We start from the raw sequence: 9329 nt of genomic DNA on the forward strand, positions 1-9329 counted from the left end.
AACTTCAGAATTTCAGATTCAGCGGGTCTGAGTTGGTCCTTGAGAATTTATATTTTTAACAAATTTCCAGTTGATGCTGTTGGTCCAGGGACACCATATTGAATATCATTGGGATAGACAATAGGAGGAGAAATATAGAAACTATGAAAAGTTTTACTTATTCATGAGTGAATAGAGGAAAGCTCTATACAAAAAAACTAGGATAGGACCATTAAATCTAGGGGAAAATTTCCTGCCCATATCAGCAGACTCTGTGGTCATAATCATATTTTACACAGTAAAATAACATCTAGATGGTTAACTCTAACTTATCAAGAAAGTCAAATGCATAAAAACTCATGAAGTAGTTACTATTTTCAGAAATATATCCATTCAATGTAATTTAACTAATAAGAGATCTTTGCCAGTAAGAGGATAAAATAATAGTTATCTAGAAAATGCTATCTATCCAAAACAAGTCATTGCTCAGATGTCCTGTGTGGTAGTCTGAATAATAGGCCCTCCCAAGATGCCCATGTTCTTCTTTTTTTTTTTTTTAAGATTTTATTTATTAGAGAGAGAGAGAGAGAGTGTGAGAAAGCACGAGAGGGGGGAGGGTCAGAGGGAGAAGCACTCTCTTTGCTGAGCAGGGAGCCTGATGCAGGACTCAATCCTGGGACTCCGGGATCATGACCTGAGCTGAAGGCAGTCGCTTAACCAACTGAGCCACCCAGGTGCCCCAAGATGCTCATATTCTAATCCCTGAGGATGTTAGCATGTATGGGTAAAGAAACTTTGCAGATGTCATTAAGGAAAGGATCTTAAAATGGGGAGATTATCCTGGAATATCTGGATTGGCTCAATATGGTCAAAAGGGTCTAAAGGGAGATGGGGATAAAAATGAGTAGAAGGCAATATGACAGTGGAAGAGATTGAAATGATGCAGCCACAAGCCAAGGAAGCTGACAGCCTATAAAACCTGAGATAGGCAAGAAAAGGGTTCTCTCTTGGAGACTCCAGAAGGAACTGATGCTGTGGATACCTTGATTTTAGCTCCATAAGAGTCATCTCAGACTGCTGACCTTTAGGGCTGTGAGAAAATCAATTTACATTGTTTTAAGACACTCCATTTGTGGTAATTTTTTACAGCACCAATAAGGAAACTATTACACCCTGTGAAGTCAAAATTTTGCTTTATTATTATTTTTTACATAATGTGACTCTATTAACATTAGGTTTCTCATATCTTATTATTTGTGCATGTATATGTATAGGTATGCTAGAGCAGAAGTCCAAGGTGGGAAGTGGTAGAACCTGTCATAAGAAAAGTAGAAAGCAGTTAAGTCAAAAAGGCTTTGTGCAAGATCCTAAGGAGTTTAAACTATTGGGTTTTCTGTTTGTTTATTTGTTTAGTTATACCAAATAGGGTTCCGGGCATTGTACTAAATGAAGGGGTGGCAAACTTTTTATGAAAATGGCCACATAGTAAATGTTTTATGTTTTGTAGGCCAACAGGCAAAATAGAGAATATCATATAGGTACTTAAAAAAGAAGAGAACAGATTTTCACAGATATTTTATTGATGAAATTTTAAAAATAACGATAGAATGTAATTTTCTTTAATATAATTTTTTTAACATAGGTATGAGATAGAATTCTTTTTCTGGGGGGGGCGTTGATAACATTTTGATTAATCCAGGTTCAAAGTTCGTGTTTTCTTTCATCAGAATCAATTGCAAATTGTACAAATTATGGGTCAATGTTGATAAGCAAGTTAACTTGCATATTATAAATTTGAGTATGGCTTCAGCTTTCTGTGGTTTCATCTTGTTGTATCATTTCATCTGTGATCATTATTTTTTGCTTATATCTTTGGATTTCATTGTATTTTTTTTTTTTAAGATTTTGTTTGAGAGAGAGAGAGAGAGAGAGCACAAGCAGGGGGAGCAGCAGAGGGAGAGGGAGAAGCAGGCTCCCCGCTGAGCAGGGAGCTTAAATCAGGGCTAGATCCCAGGATCCTGGGGGACACTTAACCAACTGAACCACCCAGGTGCCCCAGGGATTTCATTGTATTTTGAATTAATCTTTGCCTTCAATGGCTTCTTGTTTAGTTTTTTATATCATTAATTAACAAAATTTGAATACCATTATTTTTAAATTTAGCCTTTTGTGGATGTTTTATTAAATCTACAGTATATAGTAAAGCACATTTTTACTAGTAGTGTTACTGGTCTATATTTACCAATGACTAGACTTTAAGATGTTAACTCATTGTAATTCAAACAAATCATCCATACCTTTATTGCTAAAGCAGATATAAACATAGATACAGATACGCCATCAGGATGTGTGTTTTTGTAATGATAATTCACAAGAGATTAGAAACTGAGTTTCTAGTGTTAAATAAATTCACTGGGTTATCTTTAACTGTATAAGCTATGGTTTTGTAATATGCTTTCCACATATGTTCATACTCCTCTTTTGTAAACCAAATATCCTATATGGATTAAAGATAGCTATTTTTTTAATAATTTATAAGTAATTTGGGTTTTTACTCAATAGTCAGTGGTAAAATTATCACTATAAGAAGGTTGAGGTTTGTAGGAAGGGAATAAAAAGTACCTTTTCTTTTTTTTTTTTTAAAGATTTTATTTATTTGACAGAGAGAGACACACAGCGAGAGAGGGAACACAAGCAGGGGGAGTGGGAGAGGGAGAAGCAGGCTTCCCGCCGAGCAGAGAGCCCGATGTGGGGCTCGATCCCAGGACCCTTGGACATGACCTGAGCCGAAGGCAGACGCTTAACGACTGAGCCACCCAGGCGCCCTAAAAAGTACCTTTTCATATGAATCAAATTGTCAGGGTACTTACGGAAGCAGCCACTAAAATTACTTAAAACAAGAAATTTGTCATCTTACAAAACAAGTAATTGGGAGGTAAAACATTCTAGGGTTTAAAAATTAAAGTCATAACTATGCACCTGTGTTCTTTCAATCTTTCTTCTCAGTCATCTTCAGCATTCTGGCTTTGACTGCAAGACCTGCCCCTATGACTACAAAGTGGCCTCCACAGTTACAGGCATCATTGTTTCACATGGACCCATAAAAGCCAGAAAAAGGCAATTTGTCATATCTTGTTCTTTTTTTTTTTTTTTTTAAGTCAGAGAGAACACCTTTTCCACTTCTAGGAAGAAGACACAAGTTTATTTTTTTTTAACTTAAAAATATATGAGTAATTTCATATAATAGCAGATATTCAGTAGATCTTTCATAGATGCACTGGGTAAACACATTTTGTTTGCTTCTGTTTCTGAGTTTATCTTTAGTTAGAAGGCTGCAGTAGTCACCAGAAATGACTAGTGAGGGAAGGGGAGGAGAAGAGAATAGGTGGGGTGAAAAAGGTAGATAACCTAGGAAGCAAGAGGCAGCAGAAACAGACTTTACTGACTGGATCAAAATTTTTCTCTGTCTTGGCCTTCAAACCACACCCTATGCTTAAAATATTCTTTACATTTTAATTTGCTAAAATTTAAATTGGCTATTATCCAGTAAAGCACTTTAGAATTCCATTTCTCCCATAAGATAATCCTATTCCAAAGGAAAAGGAAGAATTAATTTCCAATTGATCTTCATCTAAATAGTCCATTCCCCCTTCCTCTTTGCAAATCATCTACTAAATGCATTCACATTTTAATTTATAATGAAATTTTTTTTCATTAGTTTTACTTATTTAGTCCGTTCTTTCTAGTTTGATATCTAGCACATAGATTGTTACAATAGTCTTCTATCTGCTTTTATTGTTTCCATTATTACCATCCTCAATGCACCCTGCAAACCTATGCTTAATTAATCTTCATAAAAGACCATTACTTTGGTGCTGCTACTTTCAGTGACTCTTAAAACTCACACTTGATAGCTCCTAACTCATGGTCTTTCTCATGAAAACTGGTTCTTCTTCCAGTGTTATTCATCTGGCGAAATGGAACTGAAATGTAACAGCTCAAGTCAGAAACCTGTCTCTTTATTATTTATTTTTTATTTTTTAAGATTTTATTTATTTATTTGACAGAGAGAGACACAGTGAGAGAGGGAACACAAGCAGGGGGAGTGGGAGAGGGAGAAGCAGCCTCCCTGCAGAGCAGGGAGCCTGATGTGGGACTCGATCCCAGGATGTTGGGATCATGACCTGAGCCGAAGGCAGTCGCTTAACTGACTGAGCCACCCAGGTGCCCAGAAACCTGTCTCTTTAAAACATCTCCTTAAAACTTACCTACTAGCCATCTATTTTCAAGTCCTGTTAACTTTGTTTTCTAAGTATCTCTTAAATCTGTTTATTTCCCTCCAATTTTATTGCAACAATGCTAATACATACTACAATGATTCCTATTTTAGATACTATAAAAACCAGGTAACTGGTCTACCTCACTTATTTTTGCCTTTCATCTTTAAGTTGGCTGTTTACATACAACTGAAAGAATCTTTTTAAAAGTATAATTCTAATCATATGGTTATCTTCTCCCTTCCTCCTAGTGCTGCATCCCCTTTCTCTGTTTCTTACAGTCCCTCAGTGATTTCTCATAGCTCTTGATACAAACACCAAATTCTGAACTTGACCTACAAGGCACTAGCTACAAGGCATAAATCTTTTTTCCCCAAGCTCATCTTGAATCATGTCTCTCTTTAGTCTTTCTTCTCTAGCCATAGTCGTCTTCTTTTAGGACCTTATACACTTTCCTTAGTGTCTTCTTTATTTAGATAAAATATTAGCCATTCTTCAGATATCATCTCAAATGTTAATTCCTTAAGGATGCTTTCTTCAACCTTCTTTTGTAACTCAAATTTCTATTATTTGCTCCTATCACACTATGTATTTCTTCTTCATTTCCATAATTATAATTTTATATTTTATGTGATTATTTTATTTTCACTAGATTGTATGATTCATGTAGGAAGGAATTATGTCTGGTTCTGTGTATATATTTGATACATATTTCTGAATGAATGAAGAGAACTGGGGTCTTTGTCCTCATCAGGATAAATTCTAATCATATTTGGCGACATTTTAAGGTCATCTACAATTTACTACTTTGTAATCTTACTTCTTATTAGACATAAAATAACATTTGAGATAGAGATTACCAGAAGAGTTTTTGCTCACCACTGAGGTTTGAAAACACAGCTCTTCTAGCTGAAGTGGAGACAGGAATATACTAAATAAAAAAACAAGAGTGGAAAATGTATAGTTCTGAAATTGTCCTGTGATCTTCAGAGATTCACAAACTAATTTTGAAAAAAAGAGGGACAACATCACAGAGCTTGTAATGCATGATGACCAAAATAATACTATGCACAGTAGTGCCCTAAATGACATTAAAATTAAGATATTTTTCTAATCAAACTCAATAGAATTTTTTAAAAGTTATAGCATGCTCAGTATTAAGGTATACTTTTTAAATTGGTAATATCAGTTCTTAATATTTCTGCGACAAATTAAAATACATGCAAATTCTAGTTCTTACATATACTTAGATTTGTTATATTGAGGTTGTCTTCATACTAAACAATTGTCTTGGACCCGGGGGGTAGGGTGGGGGTGGGGAGATTGTTGTTATTCTCCAAGAGAACACGCAATAGAGACAGTCTGAGCAAAGACACCAGACATGGAGACAAAAGCAGCACTTTGAGTGGGTAAAACATCAGAGTGTTTAACTGATTTGGTATTGGGAAAGTTAGAGCTAGAACAAATTTGGAGTAGAAGGAAAATGTCTTCCCCTGTTGGGTAAGAGAAAACTTTAGACTGAGGTAGAACATTAAGTATTCTCACTAACTTCATAGGAAAGAAGTGAAATGTGGCCATTTATGAGATTAAGTGATGGATTTGTATTTTTATCATCTCAACTCTGGAATACCTTAATCAATTAGTCTTATGCTGTTGAGTTAAGTTTACTAAATTGACCTCCCATTGCTTATACTAGATTTAAGTCCTGGGATTTATTTCCATTCTCCACTTCATTTTCTAGTCTACATGGGCTGGTTCTATCCTCAAAATCAGAAAGAATGAAAGGGGTCACAGTCCTCAAAGCTGAACAGTTATTTCTTTGTAAGTATTCTCTTACCTCAAAGCAAGGCTTGGGTCATGGTGAGTTTTTTATAGAATAGGATTCTTTGTAAAAACCAGGCATGCTTAATAGAATAAGGAACAAATTGGAAATACTAAATTTTTATATGAATATAGTTTATATCTGTATATCTAATGTTACAGCAATATGTCAATAGATATGATTTCTTGCCACTTAGTCTTAAACTGAGATGCTCAAAACAGCTGCTTCTCTACATCCTAGCAATAAGACTGTGGGGCACTGTTAATAGGAAGCTTAAGTTTGGAGGAATAGACCTCAAGAGAGCATATCTGGATCAGCCTGCTGATTGGTAAATAGGACTAAAATAGTAGTGGGGTTGGGGTGGGTAGGATGATACAACTTGTTACGGTCCTGAAGGCTAAACCATGGACAATGCAGATCTCATTTGAAGAATTTTACCATTTTATCCTCCTAGAGGGACTGCCCATTTTTCCTGACTGGTCTTTGGGAGTCTAGTAGTAGAGTAGCTTAAATTAGGCTCTAGTCAGTATATAATTAGGGGTGAGAAGACTACTATTTAGTCTTTTAGCAAGCTATTGAGGCAAATTTTACTCTTATTTTCTCTTGGGAGACTAAGAGAAGGCTAAGACTCTTGGGAGAGAAGAATATAAGGATTAGTCTACATTTGACAATTTTAGGCAGGTTCAATTATCAAGATAGTCTGCTTTTTGTTTTCATTTAGAAGTTTTTGACATGATTTTGAATTTATTAAATTTGAATATATGTAATGTTTAGAATGGGTATAATGGATGCTTTGACACTAGGGCTAAATATAATGTTCTCAAACAGAAATAATACATATACGGAAGTACATGTAAGATCTGTAAGAGATCCATTCTGAAATAAGATGAATATGACAAGTTTAAGGAATTGTTTTTTTCTTAAAAAATAAAAACATTAGACAATCTGCTACAAAAGATAATAAAGTATAGTTAAAATAAACACACAAGATGTTGCCTACTGGAAAATCATATGCCATTTAGTAGCATATGCATTGTAGCTCACATAGCAAAAATACAAGAAATTTTTGTATTTTCTGAGGAAATTTCAGCATATTTTATGTACATTTTTTTTCCACAGAAGTGCAGTTAGTATCAATTTTTCTTATTCAACAACTACTTTACCATGTGCCTGCAATGGATGTGGCCCTGTGCAATGGTTGGGGGTTTATTTAAAGAGGAATGCAGAGAAGGTGCTACAGCCTAGCGAGGCAGATGGCCCAGTAGATAAATAAGCACATTACAACTTAGTAAGATCTGTAATACAGATCTTGAACAGAATTCTGGGAAGCACAAAGAGAGTTTCCTCATGTGGCCTTGGAGAAAAGACAATATCCAGGAAATGACTGGAGCTGTCCTGGGTGGTAGATGAAAATTTACTAAATAAAGAAGAGATGGGAATACCCAGTGAGGGCAGAGCCTAATAATAGTCCCCATATTTCAAAAATGTGAAATTTTATAAAATATTGAATTTAGCACATGAAGCCAATGTTATTTAGTATTAGATGGGGAATTCTCTGTAAGCAAGGGTTGGATTCTTGTGCATTTATGAGGGGGTTAAAGGTAAGGGGGAGGGCATATAGGGAAGAGCAAGAGGGATTAATCCCCATAAGCCAGGCGTCCGTAGAACACTTAAATGCAAAGGGTTCTCTTACAAATTCTTATTTGATCCTCACTATAGCCATATGAACTAAGAAAGGCAGGTGCAAGGTATTATTTCCCCCATTTCATGGTTGAGAAAACTGAAACATGAAGAGATTAGGTAACTTGCCTAAAGTCAAACAATTGCTTCGTGATAGACTGAGACTAAGGCACAGATCCCTCAACCCCTTGGTGGAGCTCAGCTCCACTAGACTGCACTGCTGCCTCCAGGCAAACACATATACTTGGCCTTACTTTTGTTTCAATATATATTCTCTTTCCACAAAGAAACACACACACACACAGCTTTGCATATATTGTCAGGGGAGAAATAGTACCCATCCAAATTTCACAAAAGCCTGTCCTGGATAACTAAATCCCACATTCTATAATTGTAGTTGAGGATTTAAGGAGAGAGAACTTCTCTAGTTGCTTAAGTGGGCTCTCTGACTATGCAGAATCATTTCAGTATCAACCTGTGTCCCCACCCTGGTGCAAATCTAGGGAGATAATTAATTTTTGTCTCATTGTCCATATCGTGGCTCATCGTCAAGATCTGGGACCTTGCAATACACTTCATCTTGTATTCTAAGTTTCAAAAATCAGGAATCTAGATGCTGTAGGAACAGAAATCTCTGTTAAAAAATAGCCAACAATAAGAATATTTTGTTCTAAAAATTGAAATTTATGTATTACTGAAGTGTAAATAAATCTGAGATTGATTCCAGTACTCATCCACATTATATTTCTAGTCTAAAGGTAACAGCATCATCTTTTTTTTAGATTCTAAGTTACTAGGAATCCTATCTTTTAATTTTAGTTTAGAAAGTAGCCCTCAAAGTTTGAGTACATTTTATTTATGTTTTTAGTGTTTGAAAAGTATGAAAGTGAAGTTCTTTCCATATCATTCCCTTGACTTTAGCTGTTTTGCCAGTGACAGCACAAGGGATTCCAAAAAGCCGTGACTAGCATACATAGAAATGTTCAAAACTTAATTTTGACTTGTGAAAACAGAAACAGTGTTGACCTCATTTGGGAGAAAGAGCAGCTTTCTCACAGGAGACGGTTTCTCCAGCAAAAGAAATTCAGAAAGCTGAATCCTGAGGTCCCTGAGATCCCTGTGTGGATCGTGTCCTTTAAGATTCACACCCAGAGGACAGTGGAATCTTAGCATTTTCACTTCCCTATAGCCCAGGAGTTTCTCATTTTCTTCACTTTGTTTTTTTTCATTTTTCCATTTTCATTCCTCCTTTGAAAACTTTATGCAAGATAAAAATGGGAATATTCCTAAGCAGAATTCTTCCTGAATTTTCTGTCCATCTAGAAACAGAAATGTTTCTTAGCGTGTGAAAGGGAAAAATAATCTACATGTTTTAATTTCATGTTATTACTTAGACCGATAGACTGTGAACCCTTGAACTTCTTATTATATCATCAAATTGAACTTCTGAACTTTTTCTGAGAGCCTATAAACCTGAGAGTGAAAGCTGCATGAAATTGTTTTCCGAGGCCTCCCTCAGTGTCTGTCCAGTGGTGGCGTGCTCTCGATTAAAGAGCAAGCAGCAGCGTGAA

This window comes from Mirounga angustirostris, unplaced genomic scaffold, assembly GCF_029215605.1.
Source record: "Mirounga angustirostris isolate CCGP_5_RB_7025 unplaced genomic scaffold, mMirAng1.0.hap1 SCAF_7, whole genome shotgun sequence".
Taxonomy (NCBI): domain Eukaryota; kingdom Metazoa; phylum Chordata; class Mammalia; order Carnivora; family Phocidae; genus Mirounga; species Mirounga angustirostris.